The sequence below is a fragment of the Nicotiana tomentosiformis genome, chromosome 9 (genome assembly GCF_000390325.3).
Source record: "Nicotiana tomentosiformis chromosome 9, ASM39032v3, whole genome shotgun sequence".
Taxonomy (NCBI): Eukaryota; Viridiplantae; Streptophyta; class Magnoliopsida; order Solanales; family Solanaceae; genus Nicotiana; species Nicotiana tomentosiformis.
In genome coordinates, this window is record NC_090820.1 from 45179748 (window position 1) to 45203446 (window position 23699).

Consider the following 23699-nt stretch of genomic DNA (forward strand, 5'->3'; position numbering starts at 1 on the left):
AGTTATATTGGGGGAACGGGTTGCACGCCGCAACGTAAATGAAAAGGAATATATATATATTGGTGGATCGGGTTACACGCCACAACAGACTTATTAAAAAGTCCATATTGGGGGATCGGGTTGCGGCGACACACTTATTAAAAAGTTTATATTGGGGGATTGGATTGCACGCCGCAACAGGCTTATTAAAAATTCCATATTGGGGGATCGGATTGCACGCCGCAACAGGCTTATTAAAAGTCTATATTTGAGGATTGGATTGCACGCCACAATAGCCTTATTAAAAAGTCCATATTGGGGGATCAGATTGCACGCCGCAATAGACTAATTAAAAAGTCCATATTGGCGGATTGGATTTCAGGCCGCAACAGACTTATTAAAAGTCTATATTGGGGGATCGGATTGCACGCCAAAACAGACTTATTTAAAAGTCTATATATACTTGATTAAAATAAATATATGGGAGTATTGAAAATGAATATGTTATATGAGCGGGTTGCACGTTGCAACGGAAATTGATGAAAATAATAATTGGTTATAACTGCTGAATTGGCTTCAACTGTTTAAAACGAGTTACCTGATTTATTTCTATTATTGTTGTTATTACTATTATTGCGTATAGGTTATTGTAAGTGACCTGCCTTAGTCTCGTCACTACTTCGTCGAGGTTAGACTCTGCACTTACCAGTACATGGGGTCGGTTGTACTGATATTACACCCTGCACTTCTTGTGCAGATTTCGGAGTTGATCCTAGAGGCGTACCATAGCCTTGCTCGGATTTCAGCTACCAGAGGTGACTTGAGGTATAACTGCATGGCGTCCGCAGTTCTGAAGTCCCTGTTTATTTTACTTTATCTGTGTGTTTGTTTCGAGATAACTTTATTTTATTCAGACCTTTATTAGTATTATTCCAGAAGCTTGTGCACTTGTGACACCAATTCTGGGATGGTATTTAGACACCGTTTTTTTTATGGATTGTTCACTACATTTCAGATTTTACTTCCGCATTTAATTCTTTGTTAATAATAAATTTTAAAAAATATTTTAAAATGGATAATATTATTCTAACGTTGGCTTTCCTAGCAAGTGAAATGTTAGGCGCCATCACGGTCCGAAGGTGGGACCAATTTCGGTCGGTTTTCTGGGTAAACACTGCACAGAAAATGCATGCTTTTAAGCTAGACCAGCTGCCAATTACGACCAATATCTATCCTATAATGGCAGCATTATATTGCTGCTATTCAACCATAATTCATCAACAATAATAATAATTAACAAACAACAACAATTAACTAACAACAACAACAACAATTATCTAACAACAACAACAACAATTATCTAACAACAACAACAACAATTAACCAACAACGCTAATAATCTCACGACCCAATCGCACCTAAAGGTCGTGATGGCGCCGGGCACCGCTGTCAGGCAAGCCAACAATGCATACTTAGCTTAATTACCCATTTTATTATTTTTGAAATCAAAATTTCTTTAATGAAGTACTAAAGATAAAACTCATAGAGTAAATGATAAATATTTTTAGCAACTAAATTTCTAAACAAATCACAACCATTCCCAAAACCCGGTGCCACAGGTGCATGAGCATTTACTAGGGAAATAAAAAAGAAATACAACATCTGTCCCGAATACAAATTAGATAGAAAAATATAATAACTCTGAAGAGGACTCTGTTGGCTGCGGATCGTAATACAGAATGCAACTCACATATGTCCCCCACAATTATTAACCATACCTCTGCGCCCACAAGGCCGCTAAACATATATATACTTGCACAATAAAATGTGCAACATGAGTACGAAAATAACGTGTACCTAGTAAGTATCAAGCCTAATCTCAAAGAGGTAGAGACGAGATGGCCGACTATGACACTCATTATGGGTCAATAATATTAAATAATCATGAAAATAGAAATATTATATCAACATGATTCACAGAGTTAACAATAATTTTGTAGAACCAGCAGAAGTAATTAAATTCCTTCAATTTCAATAAATTTTTAATTTATCAATTAATCTCATTTACAGGAATAACAATAATTCCTTAACAAGCAGAAATAATAATTCTTCAAATTCCAAAGATTTCCAATTTATCAATTAGCTTCGCAAGCTGCAATAAAATATTAATGTATCGTGTAATTATTATTATTAAGCACGATTTCTGCCGAGGTCGTATGACCCGATCTAGAGTTTCGTGTACACTGCCGGGGGACGTGCGGCACGATCCATAGATGCATCTATCCTGCCGAGACGTTCGGCCCGATCCACAAGAAAGGAGGACATTTTCTTATGTACCTCCGGAAATAGAGTATTTATTTTAAAATTTATTAGAGATAATAACAATTTATTTCAATAATTAATTAATCTAAACAAAAATTAAGCATATGAAAATTTCATCTTTTACTACCTTTCATAACAATTTACAATATATACATCAAATAATTTAATTAATAAAGAATACAATCTACACAAGTAATTCATGCTTTGAGTCCTAAACTACCCAGACTTTATATTAATAGTATCTACGCACGGTCTCTCGTCAGCTAGTGCGTACGTAGTCCCCTCAATTAGCAATAATTATTTAATTAAATATCTATGGGGTAATTTTCCCCTAACAAGATTAGACAAGAGACTTACCTCAATTTGCACCAATTTTATCCACTAGAAGGTCTTTTCTACGATTAACCAACTCTGTCTAGCTCGAATCTACCCAAAATAATTCGATACAATCACTAAAAATTATAGAAATTAATTCTATAAGAAAATATTACATTTTTCAATAAAAATCCGAAATTAATTCAAAAATCGTCTATGGGGCCCACATCTCGGGATCCGGTGAAAGTTACAAAATATGAACGCCCATTCAACCATGAGTCTACCCATATCAAAATCACTAAATTCCAATAACAATTCGGCCCTCAAATCCTCAAATCTATCCAAGAGGGTTTTCAAACTTTTCCAACTTAATCCATCAATTAAATGATAAAAACAGTGATGGATTCGGGTAATTTAACCAATATAGAGTTAAGAACACTTACCCCATTGTTTTCTCTGAAAATCTCTCAAAAATCGCCTAAATACGAGCTCCAAATCGTTAAAAATTCCATTTTCAGAACTTAAACTCTCTCCCATGTGATTTCTTCTACACGATCGCGGACCAACACACGCGTTCGCATAGCACAAACTTTCTGCCCAGGAAATAACCCTACGTCATCGTAGCAAATCCCACGTGATCGGGTAGCATAGTCTCCACAAGCCTACGCAATCGTGAGCCTCCTCACGTGATCGCGAAGCATTAAGCTCATGGTTCGCTTCTACTTCGTTTCCTCTTCGCGAACGCGACATTAGCCATGCGTTCGCATAGCACAGCTCCCCCAACCTACGCGATCACGGACTTGCCCACGTGATCACATATAACAAATTCTCAGCTGCAAAATTAATCCTACGCGACCGCATCTTAATCGACGCGATCGCGTAGAAGGTTAAAAATACCAAAAATCAGCAGCTACCAGCAGTGTTCCAAAAGCCAAAAATGATCTGTTAGCCATCTGAAACTCACCCGAACCCCTCGGGACCTCAACCAAATATACTGACAAGTCCTAAAACATTATACGGACTTAGTGGATTCTTCAAATCATATCCAACAACACTAAAACCATAAATCATCCTCAAATTCAAGCTTAATGAAACTTAAGATTTCCAACTTCTACATTAGTTACCGAACCTTATCAAATCAAGTACGATCGATCTCAAATTTTGCACACAAGTCATAAATGACATAACGGAGCTATAAAAATTTTCGAAACTAGATTCCGACCCAGATATTAAACAGTCAACTACCCGGTCAAACTTCTAAACTTAAATTCTTGTTTTAGCAATTTCAAGTTTAATTTAACTACGAACGTCCAAATAAAATTCCGAACATGCTCCTAAGTCCAAAATCAACATACAAAGCTATTGGAACCGTCAAATCCCAGTTCCAGGGTCATTTTTTCAAAATGTTGACCGAAGTCAAACTTGGCATTTTAAGGCTAACTTAAGGAACCAAGTGTTCCGATTTTAGCCCGAACACTTTCAAATTCTGAACCAACTATCCGCGCAAGTCATAAATTAATAAAAGTCGAAACGAACGGTTGGGTCGTTACAAATAACAACCACAACAACAATGCTAATAACAACAACAATGCCAACCACAACAACAACTATACAAATGTTCAATAACAAAATAATATCAATAATAAAATCATCATTCAAAACTAGTCTCAACTAAATATTGACAAGTTTAATACTTTGTTTAGCAATACACACCATTAAACGAGTGTTTTATATTGCATCATCTCTATCCTCACTACTAGAACCTTTATCGCCTGCCTGCTTCGAAGGATCAGGACGAGAAGGATTAGCACATGGGGAAGGCTCACAAGACCGGGGAATGAGGAAAGCACCACTAGCAAGAAGATTGGCCAGCTGACCTTGAAGGAGATTAAATTGTTCGTCCCTCTTTTCTAGCTGCACTTGAAGGTTACCAAATTTTTCATCTCTCCTTTGTTCTCTAGCCTTTGTCTCTTCAAGCTCGGCTGTCAGTTTTGCGATCTTCTATTCCATAGACGAGATAGTCGACCTATTAATTGCCTCGCCTTGGGCGAAAGTCCCCATACCTTGCAATCCAGCCCTGTAGCGCTGAAATGATCTCTCTGGAAGGCCGTATGCTATCCCCTTTTTAGGACCACCGACAACATCCAACCATATCCTCTGCGCTTCTTCGTCTGAAAGGGGTGGTCGCTCGCCTTGCTCATTCGGTGGCAAGCTCTGAGTGTACTCGTCCACATTAATCTTGTAGCGACCTTTTTATTTAGAAGATAGAAAATTATTAACTATATAATATTATAAATATTTATAGTAGTTATGAAACTTACATATGTAGTCTTCGCCCGGTCCTCGACCCATCTAGTTGGATCTGTCGGTGCCTTCTTCTTCCGGATGTGAGTCTCCATGAAGAACTCATCATGAGTCATCTTCCTCCCATACATTTTTTCCTACAAATATAATAAAACGTGTTAACTAAATAAACATATAAAAATAAAGTTCGATAAAAATAGATGTAAATATTTTAAGGAATTACCAGTAGTCTCCTCGTAGCCCCCATGCTCCTTGCACCCACACAGTGTAAGGAGCCACCCTTCTCAGATGCTCGGACCTTCTTTCCCAGTTCACTCTTCTTCTCGAATTTCTCGGTGGCCCAATACCTCAACAGATCATTCCATAAATGTGGTAGAACCCATGAAGGCTTCTTGTTCTTCTTTCGAGCGGAGGAGAAGGAATCTGATAGTCTCTTACGGAATTTGAACTCCCAATTTGCACAAATTGCATTGTTATACCGGTCCTCCCAGGCACACTTAGTCTGCAAATAAAGTATGTAATGTTAGATCAAAATATTATTAATGTAATGCTTAAATAGATAAGAATTGTATTAAAACCTTAAATTGGTTGAACATTTGTTGAACGAGCTCCGGTGGAAAGTCACTCCAAGTTGGATAAGGTGCATTATACAACCGGCCAAGAATGTCAGTGATTGTCTTTGTAACCTGATGATTAGGTATGAACCTGCAATATAGCAATTACATTAAATAAACAAGAGTAGCTATTATAATTCAGCAAAAATAAAGAAGTAATAAATAAATCTTAACCATTGGCCTCAAGCCTGATGATCATCCTATGATAACGATCATACCGCACTTTATATGGATCATCATCCTCCGATGAATCTAAAGCGTGAACAGAAGGGGAGGCATCTATCTCAGTGCTACTATCCCGAAGATGAAGTCTAAAAATGCTAGGAGACGAACTCCATAGAGAGAGAGACGAGGTCCCTGATGAAGATTTCTGCGATCCACACACCTCCATCGATCTAGAATCCTACTGTGATCCAGACCACTGCTGCGATCCGGCCAGCTGAAATCTAGATGGATGCGATCCAGCTGGTGATGAAGCAAATGGAGCACATGACAGGCGTACCACATGGCTTTGTGACTGTTGACTCGATGGACCTATGTAACTACATGTAGGATCATATAGAGGAAGCGGGGTATAGCCCTGTGGCAGAAAATGGTAATAATACCGCTGGGAGGGAGAATAGTGGGCAGTATGATAAGTAGATGGATGTGGTGGAATAGATGTGTGCCTAGAAGATTGCTCCTAGCCATCAGCAGTAGAGGGTTGCGAGTGTGGAGTGGAAGGAAGCGAGGGTGTAGCACCATCATCATGATCAATAGGTCTTTTATCCTTCCTAGACCTACCTCGACCCCTACCGGTTATCTGCATACAATCCGATGATGAAGTCCAGGGAAAAATTTTCCCAAGGTCTTTTTGGGACAACTAGTGGTTCCAAGAGTCCTGCCTACTTCAAGCGGTCTGACTTATCCTTCTAGCATACTAGACAAGTCTTCACATACTGAGTGACGTCATCGACCATTTGAGGCCAATAATATGCACGGCGAAGCAATGCCATGGTGTGTTCCTCATCGTGATGACCGACCTACAAAGTATCGTGGCATTGTGCCAGAAAAGCCCTTCGCAGATCTCCTCCTTTAGGAACATAAAGTCGGCTCCCTTTCACTTTCAGGAAACCATCTTCGGTGTAGAACTGGCGAGTCTTGTTCTGTCCTACCAAATCAACCAAATACTGTGCAGCAGGATCCTTGATGAGTACATCCTGTATCTGGTCTTTTATGGTGGTGGTTACTTCTCTTCCCCTTAGGGCGGCGAGTACACACACCGATGCTAGATCAGCTCTCCAACTAAGCGCATTAGCAACATGATTGGTCTTCCCACTTCGGTACTCTAGGTTGAAGTGAAATTCTGCTAGGAGTTCCTGTCACCTAGCATGTCAACCATTCAACTTTGGCTGGGTCATGAAATGGCTAACAGATGTGTTGTCTGTCTTGACCACGAATGGGGTTCCTAGTAGATAATGCCTCCAAAGACCTAAGCAATGAACGACAACCAATAATTCTTTCTCATGGACGGCACATCGCCTCTCTGCATCCTTCAGTTTCTGGCTCTCATACGCTACGGGTTGCCCTTTTTGTAGCAAGACTCCACCAAGTGCATAGTCGGAGGCATCTGTTTGTACCTTGAATGGCTTGGCCAAATCAGGGAGGGCCAACACTGGGCTACTAGACATAGCCATTTCCAATGCGTTGAAGGCCTCTGCTCGCTTGGGGCCCCAATCCCAGGGAGTGACCTTCTTGAGAAGTTCTATCAGCGGCACTGCAATGAGGGAGTAACTTTTCACAAAACGTCGATAGAAGTTGCATAGGCCAAGGAACGACCTCAAAGCGTGGATATCCTTAGGAGGCGGACATTCTATGATGGCATGAATCTTTTGTTGGTCAACCTTGATCCTCCCTTCCTCGATGACATGTCCGAGGAAGTCAATTTATTTCTAAGAAAAGGAGCACCTGGATAGCTTCGCATATAATTCGTGCTCCCGCAATCAGGCTAGGACCTTCCGCAAGTGCTCCAGGTGTTCTTCCAGTGTCTGGCTATATACCACAATTTCATCCAAATAAACCACGACGAATTCATCAATGTATTCTGAGAAGACTTAGTTCATCAAGGTGAAAATGTGGATGGCACGTTAGTCAAGCCAAAGGGCATAACCAGGAAGTCGTACGACCCATATCTTGTCACGCAGGTCGTCTTGTGTTCATCACCCTCTTCAATCCAAACTTGCGAATAACCTATCCTCAGGTCTATTTTGGTAAACACCGTCGCGCCACCCAGTCTATAAAACAAGTCTGCCATTAGCGGAATAGGGTACTTGTTTTTCACAATGATTTTGTTTAGAGCCCAATAATCCACGCGGAGTTGTAAACTACCATCATGTTTCTTTTGGAATAGCATAGGGGACCCATATGGGGACTTGGAGGGCACGATGATCTCTATGTCTAGAATTTCCATCAATTATCTCCGAAGCTAGGTGAGTTCGCGTTGTGACATTTTGTACGGTGCCTGGACAGGTGGCTTCACACCCGACACCAACTCAATCTCATAGTCCAAAGTTTGCCTAGGCGAAAGACGCTTTGGCATGTCTTGAGGCATGATGTCTTCAAATTGCAGAAGCAACTCCTTCACGGGTGCAGGAATGGGACCCGAGGAGTATTTTATATCTTCCATGCAGAGGGTAGCCAAGAACGTGGGTTCATGTCTTTTGACCCCCTTCTTCAACTGCAAGGCCGAGATGTTCTCAGCGGCCATCTTCACGGGCATGCATGGAATAATGCAGGGCTTGGCCCCATTTGCTCCCATCATCAGTAGCACGTTTGCATACGGGGTGGGCATGGTGTTGGTCTGTCTCAGGAATTCCAACCCCACTATCAACTCGAAGTCATCTATGTCACAACGCGCAAGTTGAACTTTCCTTCATAAGGCCCAAGTTTCACTCGACTTGCCATTTACCTTCATGTCGACCAGCATTAAGGTCCTCTCTTGATGAAGAGGAGTCCTCTAATTCGCCTTCTTTTTCCCTTTCTTGGCGATTGGACAAGGGTCCTTCTTCTTACGTATACTAGCACTAGTTCCCGCTAAGGGTTCAGAAATGGAGCCAACAATTGCATTGAATGCACCTACTAGCTCATTCTGATCCATATCATCGGCATCGTCATCCATCCCATCCTCAAAAGTTTGATGGGCGTTCATCTGTGCATGTGGCCATTCATTATTCCAATGTGGTCTACCGCAATGACGACATCTTGAGAGGGGGATTTCCTCCCTCGATCATTATTGTTAGATGCAGTGCTAGTACTGCCTGAGGAGGGAGCCTTAGATTTGGTTGCACTCCAGCCTCCTCCACTTCTGCTAGGACCACCAGAGTTCAGCTGACCCTCTTTGTATCCTCCTCGGACAGGCTGTTGAGGCCTGTCCTTTCGGGCTTCCACTTGATAATCCCCAAGGCACTCTGCTGCTTGGATCGCCTTAGGTAATGTGTCTACCCTTTGTCATTGTAGCTCCATGCGGGCATAAGGTTTCAACCCTTCCAGGAAGGTGAAAAGTTTGTCTTTGTCCCCCATGTCACGGATGTTCAGCATGAGTGCAGAGAATTCCCGCACGTAATCCCGCAGTGATTTGGTCTGACAGAGCTCCCGTAGCTTTCTCCTAGCATTGTACTCCACATTTTCGGGGAAGAACTGTAGGCATATGGCTGCCTTCAGTTCTGCCCATGTCTCGAGGGAATCTTCACCAGCCTTGATGGCTTCCTATTTCACCCGCCACCAGAGTTTGGCATCACCCTGAAGATACATGGAAGCAGTTGCTATATTCTTAGCTTCTTCTATGCCCCCCATGGCATCAAAGTATTGTTCGATGTTGAAGATGAAGTTTTCCACTTCTTTGGTATTCTGATCTCCACTTTATGGCATTGGCTCAGGAATTTTCAGTTTTTGGGCCACAGGGGCGAGGTTCTCAACACCCCCGATTTGGTTTCCACCTCCTCGAAGCAGGCCTTTACAAGCAACATAGATAGCGTTGAGCTGGCCTGTCAAGTGGTCTATAGTTTATTGCATGGGAGTCACCTTGTCTGCCTCTTGTTCCATGTTGGCTAAATCCTCGGTGCGCTCCTATTGGAGGACCTCGAATTTACCAAATAATTTGGCTGCCTCTGTGGCTGCCGTTTGCCGGTCTCCTTTAGAGTCGTGACTGATGTTTTCTATGTCAACTTCGGCCTGGATCAGTCTGTGGTCCAGGTCATCCAACCTTTGCACTATGATGGTCTTTAGGTCAGGCACCATTTCCACGATGGGCCGTAATGAGTCAACTGTCCCCTCAAGGGTCGCGATGCGATCCCCATAATTCACCATGGTCAGAAATAGTGGTAATTGCAATGTTATCCCTCGTCCGATGTAGAGCTTAAGCTATGATACCAACTGTTACGCATCGCCTTCCTGAAGTTCCTTGGAAGGGCGACGTAAGGCTAAGCAACCGATGTCAGTGCGATTGTCGTCTGCCAACTGAGGTCCCTTCCGTACGCTAGACTAGATTGTCAGTGACGTACGGGAAAACCAATGTCATGAGCAATTGAGAGAGACTAGAAAAGAGAATTGAGAATCAAAGAAAGCTTGATTTTATTGAATGAAAGCTATTACAGAAAAATAACACGGTGTTGGGGGGGGGGGAGACACTAGTACAGAGAATTGTTTGCTTGCTTGAAAGTTTGATTGCTTGGTCCCCCTTAATAATGCTTTAAAACAATAAACCAAAGTTACATGACTAGACCTATGAAAGCTATGAAATCATACTTAAAGAAAATGCAGTAAAACCACTCTATATTTACAATGAAAAAGACTTAGTCTTCTACAAAGTAGAAACAAGTCTGTTGGCAGCAACTTTGTCTTTAGCATCAGGGTCGGCGCACGCGGCATTGTCTGCGCACGCGGCGCTGTTGGCATCTGCCTGTGGATGGACGTTGGCGATGGCTATCGGTGGGGCGACAGAGGCACATGCATTCTTGTCACTTGGAGCTACCGAGACTACGGGGCCGACCATGGCGCTGGGCGTTGGGAGGCTTGCCAGGACGCCACGAGGTGCATCCAAGGGGTCATGGAGCATGGCTAGAAAGCCTCCCATGACAATACACTCATCAGCTGGCATATACGCCATTTTCTCACATAATCCACACAACACATAGTCCAAAAATTCCTAATTCTATGAAGTCAAGGTTAGATCCAACACTTAACTCACTCTGCCATCAAATCAAAGCTCAACCGAGGCCTTTACTCTAGAATTTGCCTCGAAACTAATCAAATCTAACCAAATTTAGTTCAAACAATTCAAAATAAACTTTAGAAACTACCCACGAGTGAAAATGATTCAATCTCTAATGATTTATGAAAAAGACAACAAAAGTCAACCCCAGGCTCACTTGGTCAAAACCCGAGATTTGGATCAAAACCCAATTACCCATTCACCCTAATCTCGATTATGTGATTAGTTTTGAAATATGACCTCAATTCAAGGTCTAAATCTCAAATTATCAAAAACCCCAATTTCTACCAAAATTGCTAATTTCTACAATAAAAAAGCGTAGACTAAAGGTTACAATCAACGTGTGTTTATAGAAATGGAAGAAAACAAGTTAAAATCTACTAACCTATAATGTTGGGATGAAATTCCTCTTCAAAATCGCCTCTAGGCCGAGCTCAAACTTGAAAATGGTGAAAACTGGGTTGAATCCCGACTTTGGGATATTTAAATCACTGGGCGTCAGGACTTCTTCACGTTCACAAAGGGCCTGATGCAATTGCGAAGAGCAGCGGCCCAAGTGGCCTTTGCGTTCGCGAGGGGCAGCACGCGTTCGCCATGTCCTGTCCTTCATGGCCTTTGCGTTTGCGAGTTGGGCTCGCGTTCACGTAGAACATCCCTGCCTCACCCAGAATCCCTTAACCCATTGTGTTCGCGAGTGAAGGGTCACGTTCGTTAAGGTTAATCTCTCTGATGCCTCGCATTTCCGACAACTTCTCCGCGTTCGACTAGAAGAAAAACCACCCCAGCCCAAGTTACCCTTCGCAATTGCAGGAGTTTCTTCGCCATCGCGAAGAACAAAACACCAGACATCAGAAAACCATCTGAAGTTGTAACCTCTGAGTCCAAAAATGACCCGTAGCCTATTCAAAGCTCACACCGAGCCCTTCGGGCTCCAAACGAAATATGCAAACTAGTGTAATAACATCATACGAACTCGCTCGCGGGATCAAAACACAAAAAATAACACCTAGAACTACGAATCAGACATCGAAATGCATATAATTTTTAATGAAACTTAATAACTTTCAAATTCTCAACTGAGTGTCTGAATCATGTCAAATAAACTATGTTTTGCAGCAAATGTTGCAGACAAGTTATAAATAGTAAAATGAATCTATACCAAGTCCCGAAATTGAAATTCGGACCCGGTAGGTATATAGTCAACCTACGATCAAACTTTAGACTTCTTTAAATATTCAAATTACTAATTTTCAATAAATCACACTAAAACAATTTAGGGACTTCCGAATTCAATTCCGGACATACGCCCAAGTCCAAAATTATGATACAGACCCACCGAGATCGTCAAAATACTGATTCGGGTCTGTTTACACAAAATATTGACCGTAGTCAACTTAAATCATTTTAAAGAAAAACATCACAGTTTGTTTTTAATTTTTCACATAAAGACTTTCTGGAATAAGACACGGACTACGCACATAAATCGAGAAATGCTAAACGGAGCTAATCGAGGTCTCAAAACATGCAAATAAAGGCTGAAACTCAAAATGACCTATCAGGTCATCACATTCACCACCTCCAAAACAAATGTTCATCCTCAAACAGACATTGAAAGGTACCTGGACTAGTGAAAAAGTGTACGTATCTACTCCGCATATCGGTCTCGGACTCCCACATGGCTGCCTCGATTGGCTTACTTCTCCACTGCACTCTAGCAGAAGGATAACTCTTAGAATGGCCACCGGCTCCTCCTCGCAAGTCAAATCCTTGTCCAATTAGATTGAGTTGAAATAAAATACATGGGACGGATCACCGTGATACTTCCAGTGCATGGAGACATGGAACACCGGGTGAACGGCTGATAATCTAGGTGGAAATGCAAGCTTGTAGGCCACCTCACCGACTCTCTCAAGAATCTCAAAGGGTCTGATATACCTAGGGCTCAACTTGCCCTTCTTTGTGAACCTCATCACACCCTTCATGGGTAAAACCCAGAGCAAAAACCTCTCTTTAACCATGAATGCAACATCACGAACTCTACAATCGGCATAACTCTTCCAACTGGGGCTGAAATGCTGTACTCAACTCAACCCGTGTGCCTAACTCATGTTTTACGGCCCTCCAAAAGTGCGATGTGAACTGCATACCCCAATCAGAAATGATGGACACCGACGCACCATGAAGATGAATGATCTCACGGATATAGATCTCAGCCAATCGCTCTGAAGAATAGGTAACTGCTACCGGAATGAAATATGCCGACTTGGCCAACCTGTCCACAATGACCCAAACTGCGTCAAATTTCTTCAAAGTCCGTGGGACCCCAACAAAAGAATCCATGGAAATATGCTCCCATTTCCACTCGGGAATCTCAAGTCTCTGAAGCAAATCGCCAGGTCTCTGATGCTCATACTGTACCTGCTGGCAATTTAAACAACGCACCACATATGCAACTATATCTTTCTTCATTCTTCTCCACCAATAATTCTTCCTTAAATCCTGATATATCTTGGTGGTACCTTGATGAATGGAATACCTCAAACTTTGGGCCTCCTCAAGAATCAACTCACGAAGCTCATCCATATTGAGCACACAAATCCGGTCCTGCACTCGCAACACCCCATCATCTCCAATAGTAACCTACTTGGCACAACCGTGCCACACCGTGTCCTTAAGGACAAGCAAATGGGGGTCATCATATTGATGCTCTCTGATGTGCTCATACAAAGAAGACTGAGAGACCGTGCAAGCTAGAATCTGACTGGACTCTGAAACATCTAACCTCACGAAATGATTGGCCAAAGCTTGAATATCCGATGATAGTAGTCTCACACTAGCTGGAATACATGCAAGGCTACCCATACTCACAACCTTTCTAATCAAGGCATAGGCCACCACATTTGCCTTCCCGGAATGATACAAAATGGTGATATCATAGTCTTTCAGCAACTCCAACCACCTTCGTTGACTCCGATGTTCTGTGAGTACCTCACATGACACGCCATAGAGGTAATGCCTCAAAATCTTCATTGCATGGACAATGGCTGCTAAACCTAAGTCATGAATAGGGTAAGTATTCTCATGAACCTTCAACTACCGTGGCGTGTATGTAATCATCCTGCCATCCTGCATTAATACCACACCGAGCCCAATACGCGATGCATCACAATACACCGTGTAGGATCCTGAAGCTGTGGGCAACACCAACACTGGGACTGTAGTCAAAGTAGTCTTGAGCTTTTGAAAGCTCAACTCACATGCATCGAACCACATGAATGGAGCACCCTTCTGGGTCAATCTAGTCAATGGGGCTGCTATGGATGAAAACCCCTCCACGAACCGGCAATAATAACTTGCCAAACCCAGGAAACTCCGAATCTCTATAGCTAAAGTAGGTCTAGGTCAGTTCTCAACTGCCTCAATCTTCTTATTATCCACTTAATGCCCTCGGCCAATAAAACATGTCCCAAAAAGGCAACCAAATCCAACCAAAACTCACACTCTGAAAACTTGGCATATAACTGGCTATCTCTCAGAGTCTGAAGCATAACTCGAAGATGCTGCTCATGATCCTCTCGACTGCGGGAGTAGATCAAGCTATCATCAATGAACATGATCACAAAAGAATAGAAATAGGGCTTTATACCCGGTTCATCAAATCCATAAATGATGCTGGGGCATTTGTCAACGCAAATGAACTCATAATGCCTATACCGAGTCTGAAATGTTGTCTTAGGGAAATCCGATGCCCTAATCTTCAACTGATGGTAGCCAGACCTTAAATCAATATTCGAAAACACTTTGGCACCCTAAAGCTAATCAAATAAGTCATCAATCCTTAGCAACGGATACTTATTCTTGATAGTGACTTTGTTCAACTTCCGATAGTTTATACACATCCCCATCGAACCATCCTTCTTCTTCACAAACAACACGGGTGCACCCCAAGGCGAGACACTAAGTCTAAAAAATCCCCTATCAAGAAAATCTTGTAACTGCTCCTTCAGTTCCTTCAACTCAGGCGGGGCCATACAATATGGTGGAATAGAAATGGGCTAATTATCCGGAGCCAAGTCAATACAAAAGTAAATATCTCTATCGGGGGCATCCCTGATAGATCTACAGGAAACACCTCTGAAAACTCACGCACAACTGGTACTGAATCCATGGAAGGAACCTTCGCACTTGAATCACGGCTATGGGCCAAATACGCTAGACATCCCTTCTCGACCATGCGTCGAGCCTTCACATAAGAAATAACCCTACTAGTAAAATGACCAGGAGTCCCCCTCTACTCTAATTGAGGCAACCCCGGCATGGCTAAGGTCAGCGTCTTGGCATGACAGTTCAATATAGCATGATAAGGTGACAGCCAATCTATGCCCAAAATAATATGAGAGTCAACCATATCATGAAGTAGGAGATCTACACTAGTCTCTAGACTCCCAATAGTAATCACACATGAGTAGTAAACACGATCTACAACAATAGAATTTCCCACAGGCGTGGACACACACAGGAGCACTCAAAGAGTCACGAGGCAAAACCAGATATGAAGCTAAATAGGATGACACGTAGGAATAAGTAGAGCCCGGATCAAATAGAACTAAAGCATCTCCATGTCAAACCGAAACAATACCTATGATAACGGCGTCAGATGACTCGGCCTCGGTTCTAGCTGGGAATGCATAAAAATGGGGCTGACTCCCACCACTCTGACCTCTGCCTCTGGGACGACCTTTAGCTGGTTGTCTTCACCTCTAACGGCCTGACCTCCACCTCTAATGGCCTGACCTACACCTTTGGTATCTTGACCCCCGCCTCTAGCTGGCTGAGTAGGCGGTGAAGCAATCGGTGCGGGAACCATGGCACGAGAATTCTGCTAGGTATGCTGCTCGACAATCTAGGGCAATACCTCCTGATATGACCTGTAACTCCACACTAAAACACCCTCACGACTGCTATGGCTGTTGAAGATGAGACTGATCCGAACGGGCCGAATAGGTAGCTCTGGATTGGAGGCGCAGTAATAGAAGCTGATGGTGCACTCTAGGCTAGTTGCTCAGGATGAGATACATATGGACCACGATTACCCAAAGCACCATGGGATGCCTGAAGCGCTGACTGGAACGAATTAGGAGGATGGCCTCTACCAAAAGTTCTCCTACCACTGAAACCAGCAAAATGCCGAGGCCTCTTATCAAGCACCGACCCCCTCTCCTGACCATTAACCATCTCGATCCGTCTAGCAATCTTTACTGCCCTCTGAAAAGAAATATCATCTCTGGTCTTCTTGGCCATATGAAGCCTGATGCTGAAAGTGAGTCCATCAATGAATCTCCTCACTCTCTCCCTCTAAGTAGGGAGAAAGGCAATGGCATGGCGATCTAGGTCCACAAATCGAGTCTCATACTGGTTGATGGTCATACCACCTTTGATGAAGTCGCTTAAACTACTTGCGATACTCATCTCTCAGAGAAAGGAGTGAACTTCTCTATAAATAACTGTGAATAGTGATCCTCAGTAAGTAGGCGAACCAGCTAGTCTGGTCAACACATAATCTCTCTACCATATTTTGGCAGAATCAGTCATCTGGAACACCGCGAAGTCGACCCCATTAGTCTCAACAATACCTATGTTACGCAACACCTCGTGTCAATAGTGCAAGAAATCACGTGGGTACTCAGAAGGTGAACCACTGATATGAACAGGAAAGAGCTTGGTAAATGTATCCAACCTCATCAAGGCATTAGAAGACATAGCGGGCCTATCCCTAGCATGTGCCGCAACCACCGGTTGAACTACCCCAACTGGCTGGGCTACTAGAGTCTGATATAGGGGAGCTATCTGCTCCGGAGTGTGAGTAGCGGGAGTTTATGCTCCTCTCCCAGCCTGAGAGACGGATGATGCCACCAAAAATCAATGATTTATACATCAATGATAGAACAAAATCACACGATAGGGAAAGAAAGAATGAATGTTTTTCTAAAACTCCATTACCTCTAGAAGATAAGTACAGACATCTCTGTACCGATCTTCCAGACTCTACTAAGCTTGCTCATGACTCGTGAGACCTAAGAAAAATAGTGCTCTGATACCAACTTGTCACAACCCGAAAGCCCAACCACGGGGTCATGATGGCACCTAACATCTACTTGTTAGGTAAGCCAATGTGAAACAAAATATTTACGTATTTTAACAATTGAAAAGAAAATATGAACAATGATAGCGATATAAGTCTGAAGTAGAGTAAAATAATACTGAACAACAAAGTCTAAATATAACCCAGAACCTGGAGTCACGGGTACATGAACATCTAAAGTGCTATAAACAAGGTCTGAACAAAATACACTATTTGAAACTCAATAAAACTGTAAAGATAGAGGGAAATGGGACTTTAGGGCTACGGACATCGTGCAGCTCTACCTTAAGTCTCTGACAACAACTGAATCCAAGCAAAAGCTACTGAATATAGACAGGACCAACTCCTGTATCTGCACAAGAAGTGTAGAGTGTAGTATGAGTACAACCGACCCCATGTACTCTGTGCGTGCCGAGCCTAACCTCGACAAAGTAGTGACGAGGCTAAAGCGGGACAATTACAATAACCTGTACGTAGTAATAATAATAATAGGAAATGAGAAGAAAGTGGAAGTAAAGCAATTAGCTCCTGAAAATAAACTCAAACCTCGTTATCATAAAGCCCAAAATAACACGTCTCATAATCTCATATAAAAATGCTGAGGCCCACTCAATAATAGCAACAAGTACAACATAAATAAACTATTGTGGCGCGCACCCCGATCGCACCATATCATCATTTACCAGTGTCAAGTACCACGTATACAGTCCATTGCGGTGCGCAACCCGATCCCACCATATCATCGTTTATCAATATCAAATTCTGTCCTTATTCCACCGTTTCAATTCATTACCTTTCAATTTCCGTTGCGATGTGCAACCCGCTCCACAAACAATTTCAAATAACATAAACAATACAATAGCCAAATTTGCACGAAATTCTACATCAAGAGGATAAAGGTACACGGCAATAAAGGACCACATAGTACTCAAAGGATCTCTAACAGTTCAAAGTTTCAACCTTCCAAGTTTATCGATATCTAACAAGCTAAACAAACTCACGCAAATGAAACTACATCATAGAATACAACAAGTATTACAATCAAAACATGTGGCAATCAAAATGTGTAAGTAAAACAATTAAAGGCAAGTAGAAAATAAGCATGCAGTCATGGAAGGGAAGAACAATTTAGTACGACAATATTTAAATGACAAATAACAATTATGGAATAGAAGTCAAATAAAGCATGTGACAATTAAGGCATGGAACAAGATAATGCATGAAATAACGAAAAACATGGAAAATAGATATATTGACGATGTATATACACTCGTCACCTCGCATATACGCCGTTTTCTCACATAATCCACACGCCACATAGTTCAAAAATTTTGAATTCCCTTAAGTCAAGGTTAGATCCAACACTTACCTCACTCCATATTCAAATCAAAGCTCAACCGGGCCTTTCCTCTAGAATTAGCCTCTAAACCAATAGAATCTAACCAAATACAGTTCAAACAATTCAAAATAAGCTTTAGAAACTACCCACGAGTAAAAAAAAATTCAATCGTTAATTATTTTGGAAAAAGGCAACAAAAGCCAACCCCGGGCCCGCTTGGTCAAAACCCAATTATCCATTCACCCCCGAGCCCAATTATGTGATTAGTTTTGAAATCCGACCTAAATTTGAGGTCTAAATCTCAAATTCTCAAAATCCTCAATTTCTACCTAAATCCATAATTTCTACCACGAAAAAGCATATATTAAAGTGTAGAGTCAATGGGTGTTTATGAAAATGAAAAGAAAAACAAGTTAAAATCTACTAACATATGAAGTTGGGATGAAAATCCTATGCAAAATCGCCTCTAGGTCGAGCATAAACTTGCAAAATGGTGAAAAATGCATTGAATCCCGACCTTGGGATAATTAAATCACTGGGCGTCAGGACTTCTTCGCATTCGCGAAGGGCTTGACGCAATCGCGAAGACCAGCAACCCAAGTGGCCATTGTGTTGTCACGACCCCAATTTTTCTCTATAGGATGTCGTGATGGCACATAGTCTCTACGACTAGGTAAGCCTAGCAGTTAATAACAACTTGACATAAATAATTAATAAAATGCTAAAATACGGCTGAATAACTGATATAAACTCTTGAAATAGAATCTCAACAAATACTTTCCCAAAACCGGTGGAACTGAGTCATAAGCTCTACAGAGTATGACTGGAATATCTACTGCATCACTGTCTAAAATAAAATACAACAGGAAATAAAAATAGGGAAGGTGACTCCGAGGGCTGCAGATGTAGAGCACGTATACCTTGAAGTCTCTAAAGGCAACTACTCAAATCAACTCTAGCGTCCGGCATGGGTAGACGTAACTGGCTCTGCACAAAAAGATGTGCAGAAGCATAGTATGAGTATACCATAATGGTACCTAGTAAGTATCAAGCCTAACCTTAGTAGAGTAGTGATGAGTCCTGGTAAAGACACCTACTAAGATATAAATAAACAATATGAAAATGTAATAAGGATAAATAATGGAAAGTAGAGAAATAACTGATACGAAATAGTTAACAACATGAACTAATACCGAAATTGTAAGCACGGCAATAACATAGAGAAATCAGTTAAAGATAACCACATTGATCATATACGGACAATAAATGACAAAAAAAACAAGGAAGAACAACAACAAGAATCACCACGAGGTACTGCCTCGTGTACATTGAGAATCACCACCGAGGTACCGCCTTGTGTACATATATCAATAATCACAACCGATGTACCGCCTCGTGTTCACAATTCACAATCTTAATCACAATCTTCCCTTATACCGCTGTGTAAGCCTTACATTTGAAATAGGTTTTGAAAACAGTTTTCCCGAAATAGCTACATGCACTTTAGCCCACCTTATGACGTCACGTGGCTTCACGTAGTTCCCTTACAAGCAACACGCACATAAGTACCACCTTATACTGCTGCATGCACATTAACCCCAAGCCTTATACCGCCGCATTCGCGCTAATATCACATCACAATAATAACTCGTACAACAAGTGCCCATATATCACAACTTGCCAACAATCAATAATATCAATGTTTCCAGAACAATAGCCCATTGCTCCACCACAACGTGTACAAGAATATCAACAACAACAACAACGAATGTAAAATTCTCAACAAGGAAGATGTTTCAACAATAACAATTTCGCCTCAACGTGATAACGACTTTCACAACTTCAACATCAGTAACTCAACAATGAGATAATGTATAACCACGGTATTAAATAAGATTAACTCACAATGGAAGAGATGACATATAACAATAACTTCAAATGATGGAAATTAATAAGGAAAGAGATAACATGAACAATAACTTCAAGTAATGATAGTCAATAATGAAAGAGATAACACGAGCAATAACTTCAAATAATGATAACCAACAATGAAAGAGATAACATGCAACAATAATAGAGGCAACAAGTTCAACTAAAGCATGAGAGCAATTTATCAATTAGGATGTAGAACAAGTGTTAACGAAATCATTTAAGGCATGTAAGGATAACACAAGTAAGAATAAATTAACTATGAGAAGTTAGAACTTGATAAGACAATTCAATTAAAGCATGGAAATAGTCTAAGTAGATTTCGACTACCCATGACCCCACGAGTTCATATATGTGATTAGTTTCAAAATTCGAGTCCAAATCGACTCTAAAAAATCAAATTCTTATTTTTCAAAAATTTAACAAAGTTTCACAAATTTTCACTTTGATTCATATGATTTTGATGTTAAAGTCTAAGATATATTGATGGAATATGAATAGAATCACTTACCCAAAGTTTGTTGGTGAAACTCCCCTCTCCAAATCACCTCATACCTAGGGTTCAAAAATGAGAGAATGTTTACAAAAATCCCGTCTCCCAGCCCTTTTCTGCAGATGTCGCATTTTACTTCCAAAATCAAATTCTAGGCATATTCCCAAGTCTGGAATAACGATACGAAGCTATCGGAGCCATCAAAACACAGTTCCGTCTCAAACCACCCAACTAGAGAAAGATATAGTCTCCCTTATAGGGCCTCATAAGGAGCCATCTGAATACTCAATTGGTAGTTGTTGTTGTAGGCAAACTCCGCTACTGATCCCAAGAAACCCCCGAAATCAATCACATAGGCACGAAGCATATCCTCCAATATCTGAATGGTGCGCTCGGACAGCCCATCTATCTCGGGGTGAAATATTGTACTCAAGTAAACCTGTATGCCTAACTCACGCTATACAACTCCCCAGAAATGCGATGTAAACTGCGTACCCCGGTCAGATATGATGGATGACAGTACGCCATAAAGTCATACTATCTCGCTAATATAAACTTGAGCCTGTTGCTCTGAAGAATAGGTATCCAATACCGAAATGAAATGAGCCGACTTGGTCAACCTATCCACAATCACCCATACCGCATCCAATTTCTTCTAAGTCCGTGGGAGCCCAACAACAAAATCCATGGTGCCACGCTCTCATTTTCACTCGGGAATATCAAGTCGCTAAAGCATCCTTCCCGGCCTCTAATGCGCATACTTCACCTGCTGACAATTTAGGCACCAAGCTACATACCCCACTATGTCCTTCTTCATCTCCTCAACCAATAGTGTTGCCTCAAATCCTGATACATCTTAGCGGCACCCGGATGATTAGAGTACCGTAAACTTTGAGCCTCCTGAAGAATCAACTCACGGAACCCATCCACATTGGGCTCAAATAACCGGCCCTGCATCTGCAACATAGTGTCTTCTCCAATAGTAACCCCCTTGGCATCGCCGTGCTGAATCGTGTCCTTGAGGACAAGCAAATGCGGGTCGTCATACTGATACTCTCTGATGCGATCATATAAAGAAGGCCGAGAAACCACGCAAACAAGAACTCGACTGGGCTCCGAAACATCCAATCTAAAAATATGGTTGGCTAAGGCCTGAACATCCAATGCTAATGGCCTCTATGCTGCCGGTAGATATACTAAACTGCCCAAGCTCTCCGCCTTTCGACTCAAGGCATCGGCCACCACATTGGCCTTCCCAGGATGATATAAAATGATGATATTGTAGTCGTTAAGAAACTCTAATCATCTCCGCTACCGTAAGTTAAGATATTTCTATTTGAACAGATGTTGTAGACTCCGGTGGTCGGTAAAGACCTAACAAGGGACATCGTACAAATAGTGCTGCCAAATCTTCAATGCATGAACAATGGATGCCAACTCCAAGTCATGGACTGGATTATTCTTCTGATGGGTCTTCAACTTCCGAAATGCATAGGTAATCACCCTACCATACTGTATCAACACCGCTCCAAGGCCAACACGTGACACATCACAATACATAGTATAAGTCCCCGAGCCCATAGACAACACCAACACTGGGGCTGTAGTCAATGAAGTCTTGAGCTTTTGAAGCTCGCCTCACACTCCTCGGACCTTTTGAAAGAAGCAACCTTCTGGGTCAATCTGTTCATAGGCACAACAATAGATGAGAAACCCTCTACGGAACAACAATAATACCCAGCCAAACCAAGGAAACTCTGAATCTCAATAGCTGAGGATGGTCTGGGCCAACACTGAACTGCTTCAATCTTTTTCGGATCTGCCTTGATCCCCTCACTCGATACCACATGACCCAAAATTGCCACCGAATCAAGCCAGAATTCACACTTTGACAATTTTGCATACCTCTTCTTCTCTCTCAAGGTCTGGAGCACGATCCTCAAGTGCCGCTCATGATATTCTCGGCTGCGGGAGTACACCAAGATGTCGTCAATAAAGACGATGATGAAAATATCAAGATATGACTGGAATACACTGTTCATCAGGTGCATAAAAGTTGTTGGGGTGGTTGTCATCCCAAATTACATCACAAGGAACACGTAGTGACCATACCGAGTACTAAAGACAGTCTTCAGAATATTCGGATCCTGAATCTTCAGCTGATGATAACCTGACCGCAACACTCTGGTGCCCTGTAGTTGATTAAACAAGTCACCAATGTATGGCAATGGATACCTGTTCTTCACTGTAACCTTGTTCAACTGCCGATAATCAATAAACATGCACATAGAACCATCATTCTTATTCACAAACAAGACCAGAGAACCCCAAGGCGACACACTAGGCGGAATGAAGCCCTTATCAAACTACTCCTGCAAGTGCTCCTTTAAGTCCTTCAACTCCACTGGGGACATATGATATGGTGTAATAGAAATGGGTTGAGTGCCTGACATCAAGTCAATACCAAAATAGATATCCCTATCGGGCGGCATCCCGGAAGATCCGCTGGAAATACATATGCGAAGTCTGTCACTACCGGAATTGACTAAATGGTAGGAATGTCAACACTAACATCTCTCACAAAGTCTGTATAAGCATCACACCCTTTCTCAACCATCCGTTGAGCCTTTAGAAATGACATAACCCTGCTAGGGACATAATCCAATGCACCCCTCCACTCTATCCGTGGCAAACTTGGCATAACTAACGTTACAGTATTGGTGTGACAATCTAGAATATCATGGTAGGGTGAGAACAGTCCATGCCCAAGATAACATCAAAGTGTACCATACTAAGTAACAATATATCAATTCTGGTCTCAAGACTACCAATAACAACTAAACACGACTGATACACATGGTCCACAATAATAAAATCTCCCACATGCGTGGACACATAAACAAGAGAACTCAAAGAATCACTATATATATATATATCCAAATACAGATAAAAGTAAGATGACACATATGAATAAGTAGATCCCAAATCAAATAAGATTGATGCATCTCTATGGA